Below are 26,310 nucleotides of genomic sequence, written 5' to 3'. Positions count from 1 at the left end.
AGAAATGTAGTTTCCCCGAAACGACCAAAATGATGAAGAAATCGTGTATGATTCTGAATGTTTACTCATATCTCGCGATATTCCCACTTTGGGTCCCAAACCATAGTTTAAGAATCCATGTCAGAGTATCTTGAGTTTATTCAGTTCGAGACCCAAATGAAAAATGTACTGTCCTCGGATGACCGAAATTAAGAAGAAATAGCTTGTGACTCAAAATGTTTACTGATATCGCGCTGCCCACCTCTCACATACTCAGGCCCACTTTGGGTCCCAAAACATAGCTTAAGAAACCCTGTTGCTAGACAATTGAAGGAGTCCATATCGATTCCAATATTAGTAAATAACATCTGTTTTGTGACGTGATTTTGCAAGACAGAGATATGGGTTAAATGAATGAGACATGTTTGATATAAATACGTGTGGCGGTGTTCTTACCTGGAACATACTTGGCATCTACAGGCGCTGTGGCTTAGTTGGTTAAAGCGCCTGTCTAGTAAACAGGAGATCCTGAGTTCGAATCTCAGCAGAGCCTTCATTGAAACATTGGTGGAGAGTGTTCTGCTTTTCTCAACCAATGAGTCTTGAGAATTTGGAGTGATGAGAGGAGAAAAGACGTGAGGAGGATGCAATTGAGATATTCCAATTTCACGGAAAAAGGGAACTTTTTCAAAGAATTACAACGTACCAACTGTCTCAAGTTCAGCTGGTTCTTCAGTTGATTCATTTCGAGTGCTAAATGAAGAGTTCAGCCAGCTTGTACAGGTCTCTGTCAGAGCATGAGTAGGCTTTACAAGCAATCTTTGGTAGCTCGCTGTGATCGTATAGTGTTTAGTACTCTGCGTTGTGGCCGCAGGAACCCCGGTCTGAATCCGGGTCACGGCAAAGAATTGCCATTTCAAAAGGGTTGTATTTTGAATGAGTTGAAACCTCCTGTGTGAGCTAAGAAACTCAATAACTCTTCCATTTGACAAAGTCTCCATCTCATGGTAGGTTAATTACTTACATTAACTGATTCATCTGCTTTTTCTTAGGTTTTTACCATTTTTAATCTCGAGATCCAACTGAGAAATGTAGTTTCCCCGAAACGACCAAAATGATGAAGAAATCGTGTATGATTCTGAATGTTTACTCATATCTCGCGATATTCCCACTTTGGGTCCCAAACCATAGTTTAAGAATCCATGTCAGAGTATCTTGAGTTTATTCAGTTCGAGACCCAAATGAAAAATGTACTGTCCTCGGATGACCGAAATTAAGAAGAAATAGCTTGTGACTCAAAATGTTTACTGATATCGCGCTGCCCACCTCTCACATACTCAGGCCCACTTTGGGTCCCAAAACATAGCTTAAGAAACCCTGTTGCTAGACAATTGAAGGAGTCCATATCGATTCCAATATTAGTAAATAACATCTGTTTTGTGACGTGATTTTGCAAGACAGAGATATGGGTTAAATGAATGAGACATGTTTGATATAAATACGTGTGGCGGTGTTCTTACCTGGAACATACTTGGCATCTACAGGCGCTGTGGCTTAGTTGGTTAAAGCGCCTGTCTAGTAAACAGGAGATCCTGAGTTCGAATCTCAGCAGAGCAAACTTTGTCATTGAACACATTGGTGGAAAGGTCAGAGTGGAGAGTGTTCTGCTTTTCTCAACCAATGAGTCTTGAGAATTTGGAGTGATGAGAGGAGAAAAGATGTGAGGAGGATGCAATTGAGATATTCCAATTTCACGGAAAAAGGGAACTTTTTCAAAGAATTACAACGTACCAACTATCTCAAGTTCAGCTGGTTCTTCAGTTGATTCATTTCGAGCGCTAAATGAAGAGTTCAGCCAGCTTGTACAGGTCTCTGTCAGAGCATGAGTAGGCTTTACAAGCAATCTTTGGTAGCTCGCTGTGATCGTATAGTGTTTAGTACTCTGCGTTGTGGCCGCAGGAACCCCGGTCTGAATCCGGGTCACGGCAAAGAATTGCCATTTCAAAAGGGTTGTATTTTGAATGAGTTGAAACCTCCTGTGTGAGCTAAGAAACTCAATAACTCTTCCATTTGACAAAGTCTCTATCTCATGGTAGGTTAATTACTTACATTAACTGATTCATCTGCTTTTTCTTAGGTTTTTACCATTTTTAATCTCGAGATCCAACTGAGAAATGTTGTTTCCCCGAAACGACCAAAATGATGAAGAAATCGTGTATGATTCTGAATGTTTACTCATATCTCGCGATATTCCCACTTTGGGTCCCAAACCATAGTTTAAGAATCCATGTCAGAGTATCTTGAGTTTATTCAGTTCGAGACCCAAATGAAAAATGTACTGTCCTCGGATGACCGAAATTAAGAAGAAATAGCTTGTGACTCAAAATGTTTACTGATATCGCGCTGCCCACCTCTCACATACTCAGGCCCACTTTGGGTCCCAAAACATAGCTTAAGAAACCCTGTTGCTAGACAATTGAAGGAGTCCATATCGATTCCAATATTAGTAAATAACATCTGTTTTGTGACGTGATTTTGCAAGACAGAGATATGGGTTAAATGAATGAGACATGTTTGATATAAATACGTGTGGCGGTGTTCTTACCTGGAGCATACTTGGCCTCTACAGGCGCTGTGGCTTAGTTGGTTAAAGCGCCTGTCTAGTAAACAGGAGATCCTGAGTTCGAATCTCAGCAGAGCCTTTTCAAACATGTCATTGAACACATTGGTGGAAAGGTCAGAGTGGAGAGTGTTCTGCTTTTCTCAACCAATGAGTCTTGAGAATTTGGAGTGATGAGAGGAGAAAAGATGTGAGGAGGATGCAATTGAGATATTCCAATTTCACGGAAAAAGGGAACTTTTTCAAAGAATTACAACGTACCAACTGTCTCAACTTCAGCTGGTTCTTCAGTTGATTCATTTCGAGCGCTAAATGAAGAGTTCAGCCAGCTTGTACAGGTCTCTGTCAGAGCATGAGTAGGCTTTACAAGCAATCTTTGGTAGCTCGCTGTGATCGTATAGTGTTTAGTACTCTGCGTTGTGGCCGCAGGAACCCCGGTCTGAATCCGGGTCACGGCAAAGAATTGCCATTTCAAAAGGGTTGTATTTTGAATGAGTTGAAACCTCCTGTGTGAGCTAAGAAACTCAATAACTCTTCCATTTGACAAAGTCTCTATCTCATGGTAGGTTAATTACTTACATTAACTGATTCATCTGCTTTTTCTTAGGTTTTTACCATTTTTAATCTCGAGATCCAACTGAGAAATGTTGTTTCCCCGAAACGACCAAAATGATGAAGAAATCGTGTATGATTCTGAATGTTTACTCATATCTCGCGATATTCCCACTTTGGGTCCCAAACCATAGTTTAAGAATCCAGGTCAGAGTATCTTGAGTTTATTCAGTTCGAGACCCAAATGAAAAATGTACTGTCCTCGGATGACCGAAATTAAGAAGAAATAGCTTGTGACTCAAAATGTTTACTGATATCGCGCTGCCCACCTCTCACATACTCAGGCCCACTTTGGGTCCCAAAACATAGCTTAAGAAACCCTGTTGCTAGACAATTGAAGGAGTCCATATCGATTCCAATATTAGTAAATAACATCTGTTTTGTGACGTGATTTTGCAAGACAGAGATATGGGTTAAATGAATGAGACATGTTTGATATAAATACGTGTGGCGGTGTTCTTACCTGGAACATACTTGGCCTCTACAGGCGCTGTGGCTTAGTTGGTTAAAGCGCCTGTCTAGTAAACAGGAGATCCTGAGTTCGAATCTCAGCAGAGCCTTTTCAAACATGTCATTGAACACATTGGTGGAAAGGTCAGAGTGGAGAGTGTTCTGCTTTTCTCAACCAATGAGTCTTGAGAATTTGGAGTGATGAGAGGAGAAAAGATGTGAGGAGGATGCAATTGAGATATTCCAATTTCACGGAAAAAGGGAACTTTTTCAAAGAATTACAACGTACCAACTGTCTCAACTTCAGCTGGTTCTTCAGTTGATTCATTTCGAGCGCTAAATGAAGAGTTCAGCCAGCTTGTACAGGTCTCTGTCAGAGCATGAGTAGGCTTTACAAGCAATCTTTGGTAGCTCGCTGTGATCGTATAGTGTTTAGTACTCTGCGTTGTGGCCGCAGGAACCCCGGTCTGAATCCGGGTCACGGCAAAGAATTGCCATTTCAAAAGGGTTGTATTTTGAATGAGTTGAAACCTCCTGTGTGAGCTAAGAAACTCAATAACTCTTCCATTTGACAAAGTCTCTATCTCATGGTAGGTTAATTACTTACATTAACTGATTCATCTGCTTTTTCTTAGGTTTTTACCATTTTTAATCTCGAGATCCAACTGAGAAATGTTGTTTCCCCGAAACGACCAAAATGATGAAGAAATCGTGTATGATTCTGAATGTTTACTCATATCTCGCGATATTCCCACTTTGGGTCCCAAACCATAGTTTAAGAATCCAGGTCAGAGTATCTTGAGTTTATTCAGTTCGAGACCCAAATGAAAAATGTACTGTCCTCGGATGACCGAAATTAAGAAGAAATAGCTTGTGACTCAAAATGTTTACTGATATCGCGCTGCCCACCTCTCACATACTCAGGCCCACTTTGGGTCCCAAAACATAGCTTAAGAAACCCTGTTGCTAGACAATTGAAGGAGTCCATATCGATTCCAATATTAGTAAATAACATCTGTTTTGTGACGTGATTTTGCAAGACAGAGATATGGGTTAAATGAATGAGACATGTTTGATATAAATACGTGTGGCGGTGTTCTTACCTGGAACATACTTGGCCTCTACAGGCGCTGTGGCTTAGTTGGTTAAAGCGCCTGTCTAGTAAACAGGAGATCCTGAGTTCGAATCTCAGCAGAGCCTTTTCAAACATGTCATTGAACACATTGGTGGAAAGGTCAGAGTGGAGAGTGTTCTGCTTTTCTCAACCAATGAGTCTTGAGAATTTGGAGTGATGAGAGGAGAAAAGATGTGAGGAGGATGCAATTGAGATATTCCAATTTCACGGAAAAAGGGAACTTTTTCAAAGAATTACAACGTACCAACTGTCTCAACTTCAGCTGGTTCTTCAGTTGATTCATTTCGAGCGCTAAATGAAGAGTTCAGCCAGCTTGTACAGGTCTCTGTCAGAGCATGAGTAGGCTTTACAAGCAATCTTTGGTAGCTCGCTGTGATCGTATAGTGTTTAGTACTCTGCGTTGTGGCCGCAGGAACCCCGGTCTGAATCCGGGTCACGGCAAAGAATTGCCATTTCAAAAGGGTTGTATTTTGAATGAGTTGAAACCTCCTGTGTGAGCTAAGAAACTCAATAACTCTTCCATTTGACAAAGTCTCTATCTCATGGTAGGTTAATTACTTACATTAACTGATTCATCTGCTTTTTCTTAGGTTTTTACCATTTTTAATCTCGAGATCCAACTGAGAAATGTTGTTTCCCCGAAACGACCAAAATGATGAAGAAATCGTGTATGATTCTGAATGTTTACTCATATCTCGCGATATTCCCACTTTGGGTCCCAAACCATAGTTTAAGAATCCAGGTCAGAGTATCTTGAGTTTATTCAGTTCGAGACCCAAATGAAAAATGTACTGTCCTCGGATGACCGAAATTAAGAAGAAATAGCTTGTGACTCAAAATGTTTACTGATATCGCGCTGCCCACCTCTCACATACTCAGGCCCACTTTGGGTCCCAAAACATAGCTTAAGAAACCCTGTTGCTAGACAATTGAAGGAGTCCATATCGATTCCAATATTAGTAAATAACATCTGTTTTGTGACGTGATTTTGCAAGACAGAGATATGGGTTAAATGAATGAGACATGTTTGATATAAATACGTGTGGCGGTGTTCTTACCTGGAACATACTTGGCCTCTACAGGCGCTGTGGCTTAGTTGGTTAAAGCGCCTGTCTAGTAAACAGGAGATCCTGAGTTCGAATCTCAGCAGAGCCTTTTCAAACATGTCATTGAACACATTGGTGGAAAGGTCAGAGTGGAGAGTGTTCTGCTTTTCTCAACCAATGAGTCTTGAGAATTTGGAGTGATGAGAGGAGAAAAGATGTGAGGAGGATGCAATTGAGATATTCCAATTTCACGGAAAAAGGGAACTTTTTCAAAGAATTACAACGTACCAACTGTCTCAACTTCAGCTGGTTCTTCAGTTGATTCATTTCGAGCGCTAAATGAAGAGTTCAGCCAGCTTGTACAGGTCTCTGTCAGAGCATGAGTAGGCTTTACAAGCAATCTTTGGTAGCTCGCTGTGATCGTATAGTGTTTAGTACTCTGCGTTGTGGCCGCAGGAACCCCGGTCTGAATCCGGGTCACGGCAAAGAATTGCCATTTCAAAAGGGTTGTATTTTGAATGAGTTGAAACCTCCTGTGTGAGCTAAGAAACTCAATAACTCTTCCATTTGACAAAGTCTCTATCTCATGGTAGGTTAATTACTTACATTAACTGATTCATCTGCTTTTTCTTAGGTTTTTACCATTTTTAATCTCGAGATCCAACTGAGAAATGTTGTTTCCCCGAAACGACCAAAATGATGAAGAAATCGTGTATGATTCTGAATGTTTACTCATATCTCGCGATATTCCCACTTTGGGTCCCAAACCATAGTTTAAGAATCCAGGTCAGAGTATCTTGAGTTTATTCAGTTCGAGACCCAAATGAAAAATGTACTGTCCTCGGATGACCGAAATTAAGAAGAAATAGCTTGTGACTCAAAATGTTTACTGATATCGCGCTGCCCACCTCTCACATACTCAGGCCCACTTTGGGTCCCAAAACATAGCTTAAGAAACCCTGTTGCTAGACAATTGAAGGAGTCCATATCGATTCCAATATTAGTAAATAACATCTGTTTTGTGACGTGATTTTGCAAGACAGAGATATGGGTTAAATGAATGAGACATGTTTGATATAAATACGTGTGGCGGTGTTCTTACCTGGAACATACTTGGCCTCTACAGGCGCTGTGGCTTAGTTGGTTAAAGCGCCTGTCTAGTAAACAGGAGATCCTGAGTTCGAATCTCAGCAGAGCCTTTTCAAACATGTCATTGAACACATTGGTGGAAAGGTCAGAGTGGAGAGTGTTCTGCTTTTCTCAACCAATGAGTCTTGAGAATTTGGAGTGATGAGAGGAGAAAAGATGTGAGGAGGATGCAATTGAGATATTCCAATTTCACGGAAAAAGGGAACTTTTTCAAAGAATTACAACGTACCAACTGTCTCAAGTTCAGCTGGTTCTTCAGTTGATTCATTTCGAGCGCTAAATGAAGAGTTCAGCCAGCTTGTACAGGTCTCTGTCAGAGCATGAGTAGGCTTTACAAGCAATCTTTGGTAGCTCGCTGTGATCGTATAGTGTTTAGTACTCTGCGTTGTGGCCGCAGGAACCCCGGTCTGAATCCGGGTCACGGCAAAGAATTGCCATTTCAAAAGGGTTGTATTTTGAATGAGTTGAAACCTCCTGTGTGAGCTAAGAAACTCAATAACTCTTCCATTTGACAAAGTCTCTATCTCATGGTAGGTTAATTACTTACATTAACTGATTCATCTGCTTTTTCTTAGGTTTTTACCATTTTTAATCTCGAGATCCAACTGAGAAATGTTGTTTCCCCGAAACGACCAAAATGATGAAGAAATCGTGTATGATTCTGAATGTTTACTCATATCTCGCGATATTCCCACTTTGGGTCCCAAACCATAGTTTAAGAATCCAGGTCAGAGTATCTTGAGTTTATTCAGTTCGAGACCCAAATGAAAAATGTACTGTCCTCGGATGACCGAAATTAAGAAGAAATAGCTTGTGACTCAAAATGTTTACTGATATCGCGCTGCCCACCTCTCACATACTCAGGCCCACTTTGGGTCCCAAAACATAGCTTAAGAAACCCTGTTGCTAGACAATTGAAGGAGTCCATATCGATTCCAATATTAGTAAATAACATCTGTTTTGTGACGTGATTTTGCAAGACAGAGATATGGGTTAAATGAATGAGACATGTTTGATATAAATACGTGTGGCGGTGTTCTTACCTGGAACATACTTGGCCTCTACAGGCGCTGTGGCTTAGTTGGTTAAAGCGCCTGTCTAGTAAACAGGAGATCCTGAGTTCGAATCTCAGCAGAGCCTTTTCAAACATGTCATTGAACACATTGGTGGAAAGGTCAGAGTGGAGAGTGTTCTGCTTTTCTCAACCAATGAGTCTTGAGAATTTGGAGTGATGAGAGGAGAAAAGATGTGAGGAGGATGCAATTGAGATATTCCAATTTCACGGAAAAAGGGAACTTTTTCAAAGAATTACAACGTACCAACTGTCTCAAGTTCAGCTGGTTCTTCAGTTGATTCATTTCGAGCGCTAAATGAAGAGTTCAGCCAGCTTGTACAGGTCTCTGTCAGAGCATGAGTAGGCTTTACAAGCAATCTTTGGTAGCTCGCTGTGATCGTATAGTGTTTAGTACTCTGCGTTGTGGCCGCAGGAACCCCGGTCTGAATCCGGGTCACGGCAAAGAATTGCCATTTCAAAAGGGTTGTATTTTGAATGAGTTGAAACCTCCTGTGTGAGCTAAGAAACTCAATAACTCTTCCATTTGACAAAGTCTCTATCTCATGGTAGGTTAATTACTTACATTAACTGATTCATCTGCTTTTTCTTAGGTTTTTACCATTTTTAATCTCGAGATCCAACTGAGAAATGTTGTTTCCCCGAAACGACCAAAATGATGAAGAAATCGTGTATGATTCTGAATGTTTACTCATATCTCGCGATATTCCCACTTTGGGTCCCAAACCATAGTTTAAGAATCCAGGTCAGAGTATCTTGAGTTTATTCAGTTCGAGACCCAAATGAAAAATGTACTGTCCTCGGATGACCGAAATTAAGAAGAAATAGCTTGTGACTCAAAATGTTTACTGATATCGCGCTGCCCACCTCTCACATACTCAGGCCCACTTTGGGTCCCAAAACATAGCTTAAGAAACCCTGTTGCTAGACAATTGAAGGAGTCCATATCGATTCCAATATTAGTAAATAACATCTGTTTTGTGACGTGATTTTGCAAGACAGAGATATGGGTTAAATGAATGAGACATGTTTGATATAAATACGTGTGGCGGTGTTCTTACCTGGAACATACTTGGCCTCTACAGGCGCTGTGGCTTAGTTGGTTAAAGCGCCTGTCTAGTAAACAGGAGATCCTGAGTTCGAATCTCAGCAGAGCCTTTTCAAACATGTCATTGAACACATTGGTGGAAAGGTCAGAGTGGAGAGTGTTCTGCTTTTCTCAACCAATGAGTCTTGAGAATTTGGAGTGATGAGAGGAGAAAAGATGTGAGGAGGATGCAATTGAGATATTCCAATTTCACGGAAAAAGGGAACTTTTTCAAAGAATTACAACGTACCAACTGTCTCAACTTCAGCTGGTTCTTCAGTTGATTCATTTCGAGCGCTAAATGAAGAGTTCAGCCAGCTTGTACAGGTCTCTGTCAGAGCATGAGTAGGCTTTACAAGCAATCTTTGGTAGCTCGCTGTGATCGTATAGTGTTTAGTACTCTGCGTTGTGGCCGCAGGAACCCCGGTCTGAATCCGGGTCACGGCAAAGAATTGCCATTTCAAAAGGGTTGTATTTTGAATGAGTTGAAACCTCCTGTGTGAGCTAAGAAACTCAATAACTCTTCCATTTGACAAAGTCTCTATCTCATGGTAGGTTAATTACTTACATTAACTGATTCATCTGCTTTTTCTTAGGTTTTTACCATTTTTAATCTCGAGATCCAACTGAGAAATGTTGTTTCCCCGAAACGACCAAAATGATGAAGAAATCGTGTATGATTCTGAATGTTTACTCATATCTCGCGATATTCCCACTTTGGGTCCCAAACCATAGTTTAAGAATCCAGGTCAGAGTATCTTGAGTTTATTCAGTTCGAGACCCAAATGAAAAATGTACTGTCCTCGGATGACCGAAATTAAGAAGAAATAGCTTGTGACTCAAAATGTTTACTGATATCGCGCTGCCCACCTCTCACATACTCAGGCCCACTTTGGGTCCCAAAACATAGCTTAAGAAACCCTGTTGCTAGACAATTGAAGGAGTCCATATCGATTCCAATATTAGTAAATAACATCTGTTTTGTGACGTGATTTTGCAAGACAGAGATATGGGTTAAATGAATGAGACATGTTTGATATAAATACGTGTGGCGGTGTTCTTACCTGGAACATACTTGGCCTCTACAGGCGCTGTGGCTTAGTTGGTTAAAGCGCCTGTCTAGTAAACAGGAGATCCTGAGTTCGAATCTCAGCAGAGCCTTTTCAAACATGTCATTGAACACATTGGTGGAAAGGTCAGAGTGGAGAGTGTTCTGCTTTTCTCAACCAATGAGTCTTGAGAATTTGGAGTGATGAGAGGAGAAAAGATGTGAGGAGGATGCAATTGAGATATTCCAATTTCACGGAAAAAGGGAACTTTTTCAAAGAATTACAACGTACCAACTGTCTCAACTTCAGCTGGTTCTTCAGTTGATTCATTTCGAGCGCTAAATGAAGAGTTCAGCCAGCTTGTACAGGTCTCTGTCAGAGCATGAGTAGGCTTTACAAGCAATCTTTGGTAGCTCGCTGTGATCGTATAGTGTTTAGTACTCTGCGTTGTGGCCGCAGGAACCCCGGTCTGAATCCGGGTCACGGCAAAGAATTGCCATTTCAAAAGGGTTGTATTTTGAATGAGTTGAAACCTCCTGTGTGAGCTAAGAAACTCAATAACTCTTCCATTTGACAAAGTCTCTATCTCATGGTAGGTTAATTACTTACATTAACTGATTCATCTGCTTTTTCTTAGGTTTTTACCATTTTTAATCTCGAGATCCAACTGAGAAATGTTGTTTCCCCGAAACGACCAAAATGATGAAGAAATCGTGTATGATTCTGAATGTTTACTCATATCTCGCGATATTCCCACTTTGGGTCCCAAACCATAGTTTAAGAATCCAGGTCAGAGTATCTTGAGTTTATTCAGTTCGAGACCCAAATGAAAAATGTACTGTCCTCGGATGACCGAAATTAAGAAGAAATAGCTTGTGACTCAAAATGTTTACTGATATCGCGCTGCCCACCTCTCACATACTCAGGCCCACTTTGGGTCCCAAAACATAGCTTAAGAAACCCTGTTGCTAGACAATTGAAGGAGTCCATATCGATTCCAATATTAGTAAATAACATCTGTTTTGTGACGTGATTTTGCAAGACAGAGATATGGGTTAAATGAATGAGACATGTTTGATATAAATACGTGTGGCGGTGTTCTTACCTGGAACATACTTGGCCTCTACAGGCGCTGTGGCTTAGTTGGTTAAAGCGCCTGTCTAGTAAACAGGAGATCCTGAGTTCGAATCTCAGCAGAGCCTTTTCAAACATGTCATTGAACACATTGGTGGAAAGGTCAGAGTGGAGAGTGTTCTGCTTTTCTCAACCAATGAGTCTTGAGAATTTGGAGTGATGAGAGGAGAAAAGATGTGAGGAGGATGCAATTGAGATATTCCAATTTCACGGAAAAAGGGAACTTTTTCAAAGAATTACAACGTACCAACTGTCTCAACTTCAGCTGGTTCTTCAGTTGATTCATTTCGAGCGCTAAATGAAGAGTTCAGCCAGCTTGTACAGGTCTCTGTCAGAGCATGAGTAGGCTTTACAAGCAATCTTTGGTAGCTCGCTGTGATCGTATAGTGTTTAGTACTCTGCGTTGTGGCCGCAGGAACCCCGGTCTGAATCCGGGTCACGGCAAAGAATTGCCATTTCAAAAGGGTTGTATTTTGAATGAGTTGAAACCTCCTGTGTGAGCTAAGAAACTCAATAACTCTTCCATTTGACAAAGTCTCTATCTCATGGTAGGTTAATTACTTACATTAACTGATTCATCTGCTTTTTCTTAGGTTTTTACCATTTTTAATCTCGAGATCCAACTGAGAAATGTTGTTTCCCCGAAACGACCAAAATGATGAAGAAATCGTGTATGATTCTGAATGTTTACTCATATCTCGCGATATTCCCACTTTGGGTCCCAAACCATAGTTTAAGAATCCAGGTCAGAGTATCTTGAGTTTATTCAGTTCGAGACCCAAATGAAAAATGTACTGTCCTCGGATGACCGAAATTAAGAAGAAATAGCTTGTGACTCAAAATGTTTACTGATATCGCGCTGCCCACCTCTCACATACTCAGGCCCACTTTGGGTCCCAAAACATAGCTTAAGAAACCCTGTTGCTAGACAATTGAAGGAGTCCATATCGATTCCAATATTAGTAAATAACATCTGTTTTGTGACGTGATTTTGCAAGACAGAGATATGGGTTAAATGAATGAGACATGTTTGATATAAATACGTGTGGCGGTGTTCTTACCTGGAACATACTTGGCCTCTACAGGCGCTGTGGCTTAGTTGGTTAAAGCGCCTGTCTAGTAAACAGGAGATCCTGAGTTCGAATCTCAGCAGAGCCTTTTCAAACATGTCATTGAACACATTGGTGGAAAGGTCAGAGTGGAGAGTGTTCTGCTTTTCTCAACCAATGAGTCTTGAGAATTTGGAGTGATGAGAGGAGAAAAGATGTGAGGAGGATGCAATTGAGATATTCCAATTTCACGGAAAAAGGGAACTTTTTCAAAGAATTACAACGTACCAACTGTCTCAACTTCAGCTGGTTCTTCAGTTGATTCATTTCGAGCGCTAAATGAAGAGTTCAGCCAGCTTGTACAGGTCTCTGTCAGAGCATGAGTAGGCTTTACAAGCAATCTTTGGTAGCTCGCTGTGATCGTATAGTGTTTAGTACTCTGCGTTGTGGCCGCAGGAACCCCGGTCTGAATCCGGGTCACGGCAAAGAATTGCCATTTCAAAAGGGTTGTATTTTGAATGAGTTGAAACCTCCTGTGTGAGCTAAGAAACTCAATAACTCTTCCATTTGACAAAGTCTCTATCTCATGGTAGGTTAATTACTTACATTAACTGATTCATCTGCTTTTTCTTAGGTTTTTACCATTTTTAATCTCGAGATCCAACTGAGAAATGTTGTTTCCCCGAAACGACCAAAATGATGAAGAAATCGTGTATGATTCTGAATGTTTACTCATATCTCGCGATATTCCCACTTTGGGTCCCAAACCATAGTTTAAGAATCCAGGTCAGAGTATCTTGAGTTTATTCAGTTCGAGACCCAAATGAAAAATGTACTGTCCTCGGATGACCGAAATTAAGAAGAAATAGCTTGTGACTCAAAATGTTTACTGATATCGCGCTGCCCACCTCTCACATACTCAGGCCCACTTTGGGTCCCAAAACATAGCTTAAGAAACCCTGTTGCTAGACAATTGAAGGAGTCCATATCGATTCCAATATTAGTAAATAACATCTGTTTTGTGACGTGATTTTGCAAGACAGAGATATGGGTTAAATGAATGAGACATGTTTGATATAAATACGTGTGGCGGTGTTCTTACCTGGAACATACTTGGCCTCTACAGGCGCTGTGGCTTAGTTGGTTAAAGCGCCTGTCTAGTAAACAGGAGATCCTGAGTTCGAATCTCAGCAGAGCCTTTTCAAACATGTCATTGAACACATTGGTGGAAAGGTCAGAGTGGAGAGTGTTCTGCTTTTCTCAACCAATGAGTCTTGAGAATTTGGAGTGATGAGAGGAGAAAAGATGTGAGGAGGATGCAATTGAGATATTCCAATTTCACGGAAAAAGGGAACTTTTTCAAAGAATTACAACGTACCAACTGTCTCAACTTCAGCTGGTTCTTCAGTTGATTCATTTCGAGCGCTAAATGAAGAGTTCAGCCAGCTTGTACAGGTCTCTGTCAGAGCATGAGTAGGCTTTACAAGCAATCTTTGGTAGCTCGCTGTGATCGTATAGTGTTTAGTACTCTGCGTTGTGGCCGCAGGAACCCCGGTCTGAATCCGGGTCACGGCAAAGAATTGCCATTTCAAAAGGGTTGTATTTTGAATGAGTTGAAACCTCCTGTGTGAGCTAAGAAACTCAATAACTCTTCCATTTGACAAAGTCTCTATCTCATGGTAGGTTAATTACTTACATTAACTGATTCATCTGCTTTTTCTTAGGTTTTTACCATTTTTAATCTCGAGATCCAACTGAGAAATGTTGTTTCCCCGAAACGACCAAAATGATGAAGAAATCGTGTATGATTCTGAATGTTTACTCATATCTCGCGATATTCCCACTTTGGGTCCCAAACCATAGTTTAAGAATCCAGGTCAGAGTATCTTGAGTTTATTCAGTTCGAGACCCAAATGAAAAATGTACTGTCCTCGGATGACCGAAATTAAGAAGAAATAGCTTGTGACTCAAAATGTTTACTGATATCGCGCTGCCCACCTCTCACATACTCAGGCCCACTTTGGGTCCCAAAACATAGCTTAAGAAACCCTGTTGCTAGACAATTGAAGGAGTCCATATCGATTCCAATATTAGTAAATAACATCTGTTTTGTGACGTGATTTTGCAAGACAGAGATATGGGTTAAATGAATGAGACATGTTTGATATAAATACGTGTGGCGGTGTTCTTACCTGGAACATACTTGGCCTCTACAGGCGCTGTGGCTTAGTTGGTTAAAGCGCCTGTCTAGTAAACAGGAGATCCTGAGTTCGAATCTCAGCAGAGCCTTTTCAAACATGTCATTGAACACATTGGTGGAAAGGTCAGAGTGGAGAGTGTTCTGCTTTTCTCAACCAATGAGTCTTGAGAATTTGGAGTGATGAGAGGAGAAAAGATGTGAGGAGGATGCAATTGAGATATTCCAATTTCACGGAAAAAGGGAACTTTTTCAAAGAATTACAACGTACCAACTGTCTCAACTTCAGCTGGTTCTTCAGTTGATTCATTTCGAGCGCTAAATGAAGAGTTCAGCCAGCTTGTACAGGTCTCTGTCAGAGCATGAGTAGGCTTTACAAGCAATCTTTGGTAGCTCGCTGTGATCGTATAGTGTTTAGTACTCTGCGTTGTGGCCGCAGGAACCCCGGTCTGAATCCGGGTCACGGCAAAGAATTGCCATTTCAAAAGGGTTGTATTTTGAATGAGTTGAAACCTCCTGTGTGAGCTAAGAAACTCAATAACTCTTCCATTTGACAAAGTCTCTATCTCATGGTAGGTTAATTACTTACATTAACTGATTCATCTGCTTTTTCTTAGGTTTTTACCATTTTTAATCTCGAGATCCAACTGAGAAATGTTGTTTCCCCGAAACGACCAAAATGATGAAGAAATCGTGTATGATTCTGAATGTTTACTCATATCTCGCGATATTCCCACTTTGGGTCCCAAACCATAGTTTAAGAATCCAGGTCAGAGTATCTTGAGTTTATTCAGTTCGAGACCCAAATGAAAAATGTACTGTCCTCGGATGACCGAAATTAAGAAGAAATAGCTTGTGACTCAAAATGTTTACTGATATCGCGCTGCCCACCTCTCACATACTCAGGCCCACTTTGGGTCCCAAAACATAGCTTAAGAAACCCTGTTGCTAGACAATTGAAGGAGTCCATATCGATTCCAATATTAGTAAATAACATCTGTTTTGTGACGTGATTTTGCAAGACAGAGATATGGGTTAAATGAATGAGACATGTTTGATATAAATACGTGTGGCGGTGTTCTTACCTGGAACATACTTGGCCTCTACAGGCGCTGTGGCTTAGTTGGTTAAAGCGCCTGTCTAGTAAACAGGAGATCCTGAGTTCGAATCTCAGCAGAGCCTTTTCAAACATGTCATTGAACACATTGGTGGAAAGGTCAGAGTGGAGAGTGTTCTGCTTTTCTCAACCAATGAGTCTTGAGAATTTGGAGTGATGAGAGGAGAAAAGATGTGAGGAGGATGCAATTGAGATATTCCAATTTCACGGAAAAAGGGAACTTTTTCAAAGAATTACAACGTACCAACTGTCTCAACTTCAGCTGGTTCTTCAGTTGATTCATTTCGAGCGCTAAATGAAGAGTTCAGCCAGCTTGTACAGGTCTCTGTCAGAGCATGAGTAGGCTTTACAAGCAATCTTTGGTAGCTCGCTGTGATCGTATAGTGTTTAGTACTCTGCGTTGTGGCCGCAGGAACCCCGGTCTGAATCCGGGTCACGGCAAAGAATTGCCATTTCAAAAGGGTTGTATTTTGAATGAGTTGAAACCTCCTGTGTGAGCTAAGAAACTCAATAACTCTTCCATTTGACAAAGTCTCTATCTCATGGTAGGTTAATTACTTACATTAACTGATTCATCTGCTTTTTCTTAGGTTTTTACCATTTTTAATCTCGAGATCCAACTGAGAAATGTTGTTTCCCCGAAACGACCAAAATGATGAAGAAATCGTGTATGATTCTGAATGTTTACTCATATCTCGCGATATTCCCACTTTGGGTCCCAAACCATAGTTTAAGAATCCAGGTCAGAGTATCTTGAGTTTATTCAGTTCGAGACCCAAATGAAAAATGTACTGTCCTCGGATGACCGAAATTAAGAAGAAATAGCTTGTGACTCAAAATGTTTACTGATATCGCGCTGCCCACCTCTCACATACTCAGGCCCACTTTGGGTCCCAAAACATAGCTTAAGAAACCCTGTTGCTAGACAATTGAAGGAGTCCATATCGATTCCAATATTAGTAAATAACATCTGTTTTGTGACGTGATTTTGCAAGACAGAGATATGGGTTAAATGAATGAGACATGTTTGATATAAATACGTGTGGCGGTGTTCTTACCTGGAACATACTTGGCCTCTACAGGCGCTGTGGCTTAGTTGGTTAAAGCGCCTGTCTAGTAAACAGGAGATCCTGAGTTCGAATCTCAGCAGAGCCTTTTCAAACATGTCATTGAACACATTGGTGGAAAGGTCAGAGTGGAGAGTGTTCTGCTTTTCTCAACCAATGAGTCTTGAGAATTTGGAGTGATGAGAGGAGAAAAGATGTGAGGAGGATGCAATTGAGATATTCCAATTTCACGGAAAAAGGGAACTTTTTCAAAGAATTACAACGTACCAACTGTCTCAACTTCAGCTGGTTCTTCAGTTGATTCATTTCGAGCGCTAAATGAAGAGTTCAGCCAGCTTGTACAGGTCTCTGTCAGAGCATGAGTAGGCTTTACAAGCAATCTTTGGTAGCTCGCTGTGATCGTATAGTGTTTAGTACTCTGCGTTGTGGCCGCAGGAACCCCGGTCTGAATCCGGGTCACGGCAAAGAATTGCCATTTCAAAAGGGTTGTATTTTGAATGAGTTGAAACCTCCTGTGTGAGCTAAGAAACTCAATAACTCTTCCATTTGACAAAGTCTCTATCTCATGGTAGGTTAATTACTTACATTAACTGATTCATCTGCTTTTTCTTAGGTTTTTACCATTTTTAATCTCGAGATCCAACTGAGAAATGTTGTTTCCCCGAAACGACCAAAATGATGAAGAAATCGTGTATGATTCTGAATGTTTACTCATATCTCGCGATATTCCCACTTTGGGTCCCAAACCATAGTTTAAGAATCCAGGTCAGAGTATCTTGAGTTTATTCAGTTCGAGACCCAAATGAAAAATGTACTGTCCTCGGATGACCGAAATTAAGAAGAAATAGCTTGTGACTCAAAATGTTTACTGATATCGCGCTGCCCACCTCTCACATACTCAGGCCCACTTTGGGTCCCAAAACATAGCTTAAGAAACCCTGTTGCTAGACAATTGAAGGAGTCCATATCGATTCCAATATTAGTAAATAACATCTGTTTTGTGACGTGATTTTGCAAGACAGAGATATGGGTTAAATGAATGAGACATGTTTGATATAAATACGTGTGGCGGTGTTCTTACCTGGAACATACTTGGCCTCTACAGGCGCTGTGGCTTAGTTGGTTAAAGCGCCTGTCTAGTAAACAGGAGATCCTGAGTTCGAATCTCAGCAGAGCCTTTTCAAACATGTCATTGAACACATTGGTGGAAAGGTCAGAGTGGAGAGTGTTCTGCTTTTCTCAACCAATGAGTCTTGAGAATTTGGAGTGATGAGAGGAGAAAAGATGTGAGGAGGATGCAATTGAGATATTCCAATTTCACGGAAAAAGGGAACTTTTTCAAAGAATTACAACGTACCAACTGTCTCAACTTCAGCTGGTTCTTCAGTTGATTCATTTCGAGCGCTAAATGAAGAGTTCAGCCAGCTTGTACAGGTCTCTGTCAGAGCATGAGTAGGCTTTACAAGCAATCTTTGGTAGCTCGCTGTGATCGTATAGTGTTTAGTACTCTGCGTTGTGGCCGCAGGAACCCCGGTCTGAATCCGGGTCACGGCAAAGAATTGCCATTTCAAAAGGGTTGTATTTTGAATGAGTTGAAACCTCCTGTGTGAGCTAAGAAACTCAATAACTCTTCCATTTGACAAAGTCTCTATCTCATGGTAGGTTAATTACTTACATTAACTGATTCATCTGCTTTTTCTTAGGTTTTTACCATTTTTAATCTCGAGATCCAACTGAGAAATGTTGTTTCCCCGAAACGACCAAAATGATGAAGAAATCGTGTATGATTCTGAATGTTTACTCATATCTCGCGATATTCCCACTTTGGGTCCCAAACCATAGTTTAAGAATCCAGGTCAGAGTATCTTGAGTTTATTCAGTTCGAGACCCAAATGAAAAATTTACTGTCCTCGGATGACCGAAATTAAGAAGAAATAGCTTGTGACTCAAAATGTTTACTGATATCGCGCTGCCCACCTCTCACATACTCAGGCCCACTTTGGGTCCCAAAACATAGCTTAAGAAACCCTGTTGCTAGACAATTGAAGGAGTCCATATCGATTCCAATATTAGTAAATAACATCTGTTTTGTGACGTGATTTTGCAAGACAGAGATATGGGTTAAATGAATGAGACATGTTTGATATAAATACGTGTGGCGGTGTTCTTACCTGGAACATACTTGGCCTCTACAGGCGCTGTGGCTTAGTTGGTTAAAGCGCCTGTCTAGTAAACAGGAGATCCTGAGTTCGAATCTCAGCAGAGCCTTTTCAAACATGTCATTGAACACATTGGTGGAAAGGTCAGAGTGGAGAGTGTTCTGCTTTTCTCAACCAATGAGTCTTGAGAATTTGGAGTGATGAGAGGAGAAAAGATGTGAGGAGGATGCAATTGAGATATTCCAATTTCACGGAAAAAGGGAACTTTTTCAAAGAATTACAACGTACCAACTGTCTCAACTTCAGCTGGTTCTTCAGTTGATTCATTTCGAGCGCTAAATGAAGAGTTCAGCCAGCTTGTACAGGTCTCTGTCAGAGCATGAGTAGGCTTTACAAGCAATCTTTGGTAGCTCGCTGTGATCGTATAGTGTTTAGTACTCTGCGTTGTGGCCGCAGGAACCCCGGTCTGAATCCGGGTCACGGCAAAGAATTGCCATTTCAAAAGGGTTGTATTTTGAATGAGTTGAAACCTCCTGTGTGAGCTAAGAAACTCAATAACTCTTCCATTTGACAAAGTCTCTATCTCATGGTAGGTTAATTACTTACATTAACTGATTCATCTGCTTTTTCTTAGGTTTTTACCATTTTTAATCTCGAGATCCAACTGAGAAATGTTGTTTCCCCGAAACGACCAAAATGATGAAGAAATCGTGTATGATTCTGAATGTTTACTCATATCTCGCGATATTCCCACTTTGGGTCCCAAACCATAGTTTAAGAATCCAGGTCAGAGTATCTTGAGTTTATTCAGTTCGAGACCCAAATGAAAAATGTACTGTCCTCGGATGACCGAAATTAAGAAGAAATAGCTTGTGACTCAAAATGTTTACTGATATCGCGCTGCCCACCTCTCACATACTCAGGCCCACTTTGGGTCCCAAAACATAGCTTAAGAAACCCTGTTGCTAGACAATTGAAGGAGTCCATATCGATTCCAATATTAGTAAATAACATCTGTTTTGTGACGTGATTTTGCAAGACAGAGATATGGGTTAAATGAATGAGACATGTTTGATATAAATACGTGTGGCGGTGTTCTTACCTGGAACATACTTGGCCTCTACAGGCGCTGTGGCTTAGTTGGTTAAAGCGCCTGTCTAGTAAACAGGAGATCCTGAGTTCGAATCTCAGCAGAGCCTTTTCAAACATGTCATTGAACACATTGGTGGAAAGGTCAGAGTGGAGAGTGTTCTGCTTTTCTCAACCAATGAGTCTTGAGAATTTGGAGTGATGAGAGGAGAAAAGATGTGAGGAGGATGCAATTGAGATATTCCAATTTCACGGAAAAAGGGAACTTTTTCAAAGAATTACAACGTACCAACTGTCTCAACTTCAGCTGGTTCTTCAGTTGATTCATTTCGAGCGCTAAATGAAGAGTTCAGCCAGCTTGTACAGGTCTCTGTCAGAGCATGAGTAGGCTTTACAAGCAATCTTTGGTAGCTCGCTGTGATCGTATAGTGTTTAGTACTCTGCGTTGTGGCCGCAGGAACCCCGGTCTGAATCCGGGTCACGGCAAAGAATTGCCATTTCAAAAGGGTTGTATTTTGAATGAGTTGAAACCTCCTGTGTGAGCTAAGAAACTCAATAACTCTTCCATTTGACAAAGTCTCTATCTCATGGTAGGTTAATTACTTACATTAACTGATTCATCTGCTTTTTCTTAGGTTTTTACCATTTTTAATCTCGAGATCCAACTGAGAAATGTTGTTTCCCCGAAACGACCAAAATGATGAAGAAATCGTGTATGATTCTGAATGTTTACTCATATCTCGCGATATTCCCACTTTGGGTCCCAAACCATAGTTTAAGAATCCAGGTCAGAGTATCTTGAGTTTATTCAGTTCGAGACCCAAATGAAAAATTTACTGTCCTCGGATGACCGAAATTAAGAAGAAATAGCTTGTGACTCAAAATGTTTACTGATATCGCGCTGCCCACCTCTCACATACTCAGGCCCACTTTGGGTCCCAAAACATAGCTTAAGAAACCCTGTTGCTAGACAATTGAAGGAGTCCATATCGATTCCAATATTAGTAAATAACATCTGTTTTGTGACGTGATTTTGCAAGACAGAGATATGGGTTAAATGAATGAGACATGTTTGATATAAATACGTGTGGCGGTGTTCTTACCTGGAACATACTTGGCCTCTACAGGCGCTGTGGCTTAGTTGGTTAAAGCGCCTGTCTAGTAAACAGGAGATCCTGAGTTCGAATCTCAGCAGAGCCTTTTCAAACATGTCATTGAACACATTGGTGGAAAGGTCAGAGTGGAGAGTGTTCTGCTTTTCTCAACCAATGAGTCTTGAGAATTTGGAGTGATGAGAGGAGAAAAGATGTGAGGAGGATGCAATTGAGATATTCCAATTTCACGGAAAAAGGGAACTTTTTCAAAGAATTACAACGTACCAACTGTCTCAACTTCAGCTGGTTCTTCAGTTGATTCATTTCGAGCGCTAAATGAAGAGTTCAGCCAGCTTGTACAGGTCTCTGTCAGAGCATGAGTAGGCTTTACAAGCAATCTTTGGTAGCTCGCTGTGATCGTATAGTGTTTAGTACTCTGCGTTGTGGCCGCAGGAACCCCGGTCTGAATCCGGGTCACGGCAAAGAATTGCCATTTCAAAAGGGTTGTATTTTGAATGAGTTGAAACCTCCTGTGTGAGCTAAGAAACTCAATAACTCTTCCATTTGACAAAGTCTCTATCTCATGGTAGGTTAATTACTTACATTAACTGATTCATCTGCTTTTTCTTAGGTTTTTACCATTTTTAATCTCGAGATCCAACTGAGAAATGTTGTTTCCCCGAAACGACCAAAATGATGAAGAAATCGTGTATGATTCTGAATGTTTACTCATATCTCGCGATATTCCCACTTTGGGTCCCAAACCATAGTTTAAGAATCCAGGTCAGAGTATCTTGAGTTTATTCAGTTCGAGACCCAAATGAAAAATGTACTGTCCTCGGATGACCGAAATTAAGAAGAAATAGCTTGTGACTCAAAATGTTTACTGATATCGCGCTGCCCACCTCTCACATACTCAGGCCCACTTTGGGTCCCAAAACATAGCTTAAGAAACCCTGTTGCTAGACAATTGAAGGAGTCCATATCGATTCCAATATTAGTAAATAACATCTGTTTTGTGACGTGATTTTGCAAGACAGAGATATGGGTTAAATGAATGAGACATGTTTGATATAAATACGTGTGGCGGTGTTCTTACCTGGAACATACTTGGCCTCTACAGGCGCTGTGGCTTAGTTGGTTAAAGCGCCTGTCTAGTAAACAGGAGATCCTGAGTTCGAATCTCAGCAGAGCCTTTTCAAACATGTCATTGAACACATTGGTGGAAAGGTCAGAGTGGAGAGTGTTCTGCTTTTCTCAACCAATGAGTCTTGAGAATTTGGAGTGATGAGAGGAGAAAAGATGTGAGGAGGATGCAATTGAGATATTCCAATTTCACGGAAAAAGGGAACTTTTTCAAAGAATTACAACGTACCAACTGTCTCAACTTCAGCTGGTTCTTCAGTTGATTCATTTCGAGCGCTAAATGAAGAGTTCAGCCAGCTTGTACAGGTCTCTGTCAGAGCATGAGTAGGCTTTACAAGCAATCTTTGGTAGCTCGCTGTGATCGTATAGTGTTTAGTACTCTGCGTTGTGGCCGCAGGAACCCCGGTCTGAATCCGGGTCACGGCAAAGAATTGCCATTTCAAAAGGGTTGTATTTTGAATGAGTTGAAACCTCCTGTGTGAGCTAAGAAACTCAATAACTCTTCCATTTGACAAAGTCTCTATCTCATGGTAGGTTAATTACTTACATTAACTGATTCATCTGCTTTTTCTTAGGTTTTTACCATTTTTAATCTCGAGATCCAACTGAGAAATGTTGTTTCCCCGAAACGACCAAAATGATGAAGAAATCGTGTATGATTCTGAATGTTTACTCATATCTCGCGATATTCCCACTTTGGGTCCCAAACCATAGTTTAAGAATCCAGGTCAGAGTATCTTGAGTTTATTCAGTTCGAGACGCAAATGAAAAATTTACTGTCCTCGGATGACCGAAATTAAGAAGAAATAGCTTGTGACTCAAAATGTTTACTGATATCGCGCTGCCCACCTCTCACATACTCAGGCCCACTTTGGGTCCCAAAACATAGCTTAAGAAACCCTGTTGCTAGACAATTGAAGGAGTCCATATCGATTCCAATATTAGTAAATAACATATGTTTTGTGACGTGATTTTGCAAGACAGAGATATGGGTTAAATGAATGAGACATGTTTGATATAAATACGTGTGGCGGTGTTCTTACCTGGAACATACTTGGCCTCTACAGGCGCTGTGGCTTAGTTGGTTAAAGCGCCTGTCTAGTAAACAGGAGATCCTGAGTTCGAATCTCAGCAGAGCCTTTTCAAACATGTCATTGAACACATTGGTGGAAAGGTCAGAGTGGAGAGTGTTCTGCTTTTCTCAACCAATGAGTCTTGAGAATTTGGAGTGATGAGAGGAGAAAAGATGTGAGGAGGATGCAATTGAGATATTCCAATTTCACGGAAAAAGGGAACTTTTTCAAAGAATTACAACGTACCAACTGTCTCAACTTCAGCTGGTTCTTCAGTTGATTCATTTCGAGCGCTAAATGAAGAGTTCAGCCAGCTTGTACAGGTCTCTGTCAGAGCATGAGTAGGCTTTACAAGCAATCTTTGGTAGCTCGCTGTGATCGTATAGTGTTTAGTACTCTGCGTTGTGGCCGCAGGAACCCCGGTCTGAATCCGGGTCACGGCAAAGAATTGCCATTTCAAAAGGGTTGTATTTTGAATGAGTTGAAACCTCCTGTGTGAGCTAAGAAACTCAATAACTCTTCCATTTGACAAAGTCTCTATCTCATGGTAGGTTAATTACTTACATTAACTGATTCATCTGCTTTTTCTTAGGTTTTTACCATTTTTAATCTCGAGATCCAACTGAGAAATGTTGTTTCCCCGAAACGACCAAAATGATGAAGAAATCGTGTATGATTCTGAATGTTTACTCATATCTCGCGATATTCCCACTTTGGGTCCCAAACCATAGTTTAAGAATCCAGGTCAGAGTATCTTGAGTTTATTCAGTTCGAGACCCAAATGAAAAATTTACTGTCCTCGGATGACCGAAATTAAGAAGAAATAGCTTGTGACTCAAAATGTTTACTGATATCGCGCTGCCCACCTCTCACATACTCAGGCCCACTTTGGGTCCCAAAACATAGCTTAAGAAACCCTGTTGCTAGACAATTGAAGGAGTCCATATCGATTCCAATATTAGTAAATAACATCTGTTTTGTGACGTGATTTTGCAAGACAGAGATATGGGTTAAATGAATGAGACATGTTTGATATAAATACGTGTGGCGGTGTTCTTACCTGGAACATACTTGGCCTCTACAGGCGCTGTGGCTTAGTTGGTTAAAGCGCCTGTCTAGTAAACAGGAGATCCTGAGTTCGAATCTCAGCAGAGCCTTTTCAAACATGTCATTGAACACATTGGTGGAAAGGTCAGAGTGGAGAGTGTTCTGCTTTTCTCAACCAATGAGTCTTGAGAATTTGGAGTGATGAGAGGAGAAAAGATGTGAGGAGGATGCAATTGAGATATTCCAATTTCACGGAAAAAGGGAACTTTTTCAAAGAATTACAACGTACCAACTGTCTCAACTTCAGCTGGTTCTTCAGTTGATTCATTTCGAGCGCTAAATGAAGAGTTCAGCCAGCTTGTACAGGTCTCTGTCAGAGCATGAGTAGGCTTTACAAGCAATCTTTGGTAGCTCGCTGTGATCGTATAGTGTTTAGTACTCTGCGTTGTGGCCGCAGGAACCCCGGTCTGAATCCGGGTCACGGCAAAGAATTGCCATTTCAAAAGGGTTGTATTTTGAATGAGTTGAAACCTCCTGTGTGAGCTAAGAAACTCAATAACTCTTCCATTTGACAAAGTCTCTATCTCATGGTAGGTTAATTACTTACATTAACTGATTCATCTGCTTTTTCTTAGGTTTTTACCATTTTTAATCTCGAGATCCAACTGAGAAATGTTGTTTCCCCGAAACGACCAAAATGATGAAGAAATCGTGTATGATTCTGAATGTTTACTCATATCTCGCGATATTCCCACTTTGGGTCCCAAACCATAGTTTAAGAATCCAGGTCAGAGTATCTTGAGTTTATTCAGTTCGAGACCCAAATGAAAAATTTACTGTCCTCGGATGACCGAAATTAAGAAGAAATAGCTTGTGACTCAAAATGTTTACTGATATCGCGCTGCCCACCTCTCACATACTCAGGCCCACTTTGGGTCCCAAAACATAGCTTAAGAAACCCTGTTGCTAGACAATTGAAGGAGTCCATATCGATTCCAATATTAGTAAATAACATCTGTTTTGTGACGTGATTTTGCAAGACAGAGATATGGGTTAAATGAATGAGACATGTTTGATATAAATACGTGTGGCGGTGTTCTTACCTGGAACATACTTGGCCTCTACAGGCGCTGTGGCTTAGTTGGTTAAAGCGCCTGTCTAGTAAACAGGAGATCCTGAGTTCGAATCTCAGCAGAGCCTTTTCAAACATGTCATTGAACACATTGGTGGAAAGGTCAGAGTGGAGAGTGTTCTGCTTTTCTCAACCAATGAGTCTTGAGAATTTGGAGTGATGAGAGGAGAAAAGATGTGAGGAGGATGCAATTGAGATATTCCAATTTCACGGAAAAAGGGAACTTTTTCAAAGAATTACAACGTACCAACTGTCTCAACTTCAGCTGGTTCTTCAGTTGATTCATTTCGAGCGCTAAATGAAGAGTTCAGCCAGCTTGTACAGGTCTCTGTCAGAGCATGAGTAGGCTTTACAAGCAATCTTTGGTAGCTCGCTGTGATCGTATAGTGTTTAGTACTCTGCGTTGTGGCCGCAGGAACCCCGGTCTGAATCCGGGTCACGGCAAAGAATTGCCATTTCAAAAGGGTTGTATTTTGAATGAGTTGAAACCTCCTGTGTGAGCTAAGAAACTCAATAACTCTTCCATTTGACAAAGTCTCTATCTCATGGTAGGTTAATTACTTACATTAACTGATTCATCTGCTTTTTCTTAGGTTTTTACCATTTTTAATCTCGAGATCCAACTGAGAAATGTTGTTTCCCCGAAACGACCAAAATGATGAAGAAATCGTGTATGATTCTGAATGTTTACTCATATCTCGCGATATTCCCACTTTGGGTCCCAAACCATAGTTTAAGAATCCAGGTCAGAGTATCTTGAGTTTATTCAGTTCGAGACCCAAATGAAAAATTTACTGTCCTCGGATG

At 40.9% G+C, this 26,310-nt stretch overlaps 24 non-coding genes across 24 annotated transcripts; all 24 read left to right on the top strand.

The window, feature by feature from the left end:
- Positions 1-458: 458 nt before the first annotated feature.
- Positions 459-532, top strand: trnat-agu (transfer RNA threonine (anticodon AGU)). The gene has a single exon. It is a non-coding gene; the product is annotated as a tRNA-Thr (tRNA).
- A 990-nt stretch (positions 533-1,522) lies between these two features.
- Positions 1,523-1,596, top strand: trnat-agu (transfer RNA threonine (anticodon AGU)). Its single transcript has one exon. It is a non-coding gene; the product is annotated as a tRNA-Thr (tRNA).
- A 1,011-nt stretch (positions 1,597-2,607) lies between these two features.
- Positions 2,608-2,681, top strand: trnat-agu (transfer RNA threonine (anticodon AGU)). Its single transcript has one exon. It is a non-coding gene; the product is annotated as a tRNA-Thr (tRNA).
- A 1,016-nt stretch (positions 2,682-3,697) lies between these two features.
- trnat-agu (transfer RNA threonine (anticodon AGU)) lies at positions 3,698-3,771 on the top strand. The gene has a single exon. It is a non-coding gene; the product is annotated as a tRNA-Thr (tRNA).
- A 1,016-nt stretch (positions 3,772-4,787) lies between these two features.
- Positions 4,788-4,861, top strand: trnat-agu (transfer RNA threonine (anticodon AGU)). The gene has a single exon. It is a non-coding gene; the product is annotated as a tRNA-Thr (tRNA).
- Positions 4,862-5,877: 1,016 nt separating this feature from the next.
- Positions 5,878-5,951, top strand: trnat-agu (transfer RNA threonine (anticodon AGU)). The gene has a single exon. It is a non-coding gene; the product is annotated as a tRNA-Thr (tRNA).
- Positions 5,952-6,967: 1,016 nt separating this feature from the next.
- trnat-agu (transfer RNA threonine (anticodon AGU)) lies at positions 6,968-7,041 on the top strand. Its single transcript has one exon. It is a non-coding gene; the product is annotated as a tRNA-Thr (tRNA).
- A 1,016-nt stretch (positions 7,042-8,057) lies between these two features.
- trnat-agu (transfer RNA threonine (anticodon AGU)) lies at positions 8,058-8,131 on the top strand. The gene has a single exon. It is a non-coding gene; the product is annotated as a tRNA-Thr (tRNA).
- A 1,016-nt stretch (positions 8,132-9,147) lies between these two features.
- trnat-agu (transfer RNA threonine (anticodon AGU)) lies at positions 9,148-9,221 on the top strand. Its single transcript has one exon. It is a non-coding gene; the product is annotated as a tRNA-Thr (tRNA).
- A 1,016-nt stretch (positions 9,222-10,237) lies between these two features.
- Positions 10,238-10,311, top strand: trnat-agu (transfer RNA threonine (anticodon AGU)). Its single transcript has one exon. It is a non-coding gene; the product is annotated as a tRNA-Thr (tRNA).
- A 1,016-nt stretch (positions 10,312-11,327) lies between these two features.
- trnat-agu (transfer RNA threonine (anticodon AGU)) lies at positions 11,328-11,401 on the top strand. Its single transcript has one exon. It is a non-coding gene; the product is annotated as a tRNA-Thr (tRNA).
- A 1,016-nt stretch (positions 11,402-12,417) lies between these two features.
- On the top strand, positions 12,418-12,491 carry trnat-agu (transfer RNA threonine (anticodon AGU)). The gene has a single exon. It is a non-coding gene; the product is annotated as a tRNA-Thr (tRNA).
- A 1,016-nt stretch (positions 12,492-13,507) lies between these two features.
- Positions 13,508-13,581, top strand: trnat-agu (transfer RNA threonine (anticodon AGU)). The gene has a single exon. It is a non-coding gene; the product is annotated as a tRNA-Thr (tRNA).
- A 1,016-nt stretch (positions 13,582-14,597) lies between these two features.
- trnat-agu (transfer RNA threonine (anticodon AGU)) lies at positions 14,598-14,671 on the top strand. The gene has a single exon. It is a non-coding gene; the product is annotated as a tRNA-Thr (tRNA).
- A 1,016-nt stretch (positions 14,672-15,687) lies between these two features.
- On the top strand, positions 15,688-15,761 carry trnat-agu (transfer RNA threonine (anticodon AGU)). The gene has a single exon. It is a non-coding gene; the product is annotated as a tRNA-Thr (tRNA).
- Positions 15,762-16,777: 1,016 nt separating this feature from the next.
- On the top strand, positions 16,778-16,851 carry trnat-agu (transfer RNA threonine (anticodon AGU)). The gene has a single exon. It is a non-coding gene; the product is annotated as a tRNA-Thr (tRNA).
- A 1,016-nt stretch (positions 16,852-17,867) lies between these two features.
- trnat-agu (transfer RNA threonine (anticodon AGU)) lies at positions 17,868-17,941 on the top strand. Its single transcript has one exon. It is a non-coding gene; the product is annotated as a tRNA-Thr (tRNA).
- Positions 17,942-18,957: 1,016 nt separating this feature from the next.
- trnat-agu (transfer RNA threonine (anticodon AGU)) lies at positions 18,958-19,031 on the top strand. The gene has a single exon. It is a non-coding gene; the product is annotated as a tRNA-Thr (tRNA).
- Positions 19,032-20,047: 1,016 nt separating this feature from the next.
- On the top strand, positions 20,048-20,121 carry trnat-agu (transfer RNA threonine (anticodon AGU)). Its single transcript has one exon. It is a non-coding gene; the product is annotated as a tRNA-Thr (tRNA).
- A 1,016-nt stretch (positions 20,122-21,137) lies between these two features.
- trnat-agu (transfer RNA threonine (anticodon AGU)) lies at positions 21,138-21,211 on the top strand. The gene has a single exon. It is a non-coding gene; the product is annotated as a tRNA-Thr (tRNA).
- Positions 21,212-22,227: 1,016 nt separating this feature from the next.
- Positions 22,228-22,301, top strand: trnat-agu (transfer RNA threonine (anticodon AGU)). Its single transcript has one exon. It is a non-coding gene; the product is annotated as a tRNA-Thr (tRNA).
- A 1,016-nt stretch (positions 22,302-23,317) lies between these two features.
- On the top strand, positions 23,318-23,391 carry trnat-agu (transfer RNA threonine (anticodon AGU)). The gene has a single exon. It is a non-coding gene; the product is annotated as a tRNA-Thr (tRNA).
- Positions 23,392-24,407: 1,016 nt separating this feature from the next.
- Positions 24,408-24,481, top strand: trnat-agu (transfer RNA threonine (anticodon AGU)). Its single transcript has one exon. It is a non-coding gene; the product is annotated as a tRNA-Thr (tRNA).
- A 1,016-nt stretch (positions 24,482-25,497) lies between these two features.
- On the top strand, positions 25,498-25,571 carry trnat-agu (transfer RNA threonine (anticodon AGU)). Its single transcript has one exon. It is a non-coding gene; the product is annotated as a tRNA-Thr (tRNA).
- Positions 25,572-26,310: the final 739 nt, after the last annotated feature.

This window comes from Oncorhynchus clarkii, chromosome 16 (genome assembly GCF_045791955.1).
Source record: "Oncorhynchus clarkii lewisi isolate Uvic-CL-2024 chromosome 16, UVic_Ocla_1.0, whole genome shotgun sequence".
Lineage (NCBI taxonomy): Eukaryota > Metazoa > Chordata > Actinopteri > Salmoniformes > Salmonidae > Oncorhynchus > Oncorhynchus clarkii.
Note: the sequence above shows the minus strand (reverse complement) of the source record. Positions and strands in the feature narration are given on the sequence as shown.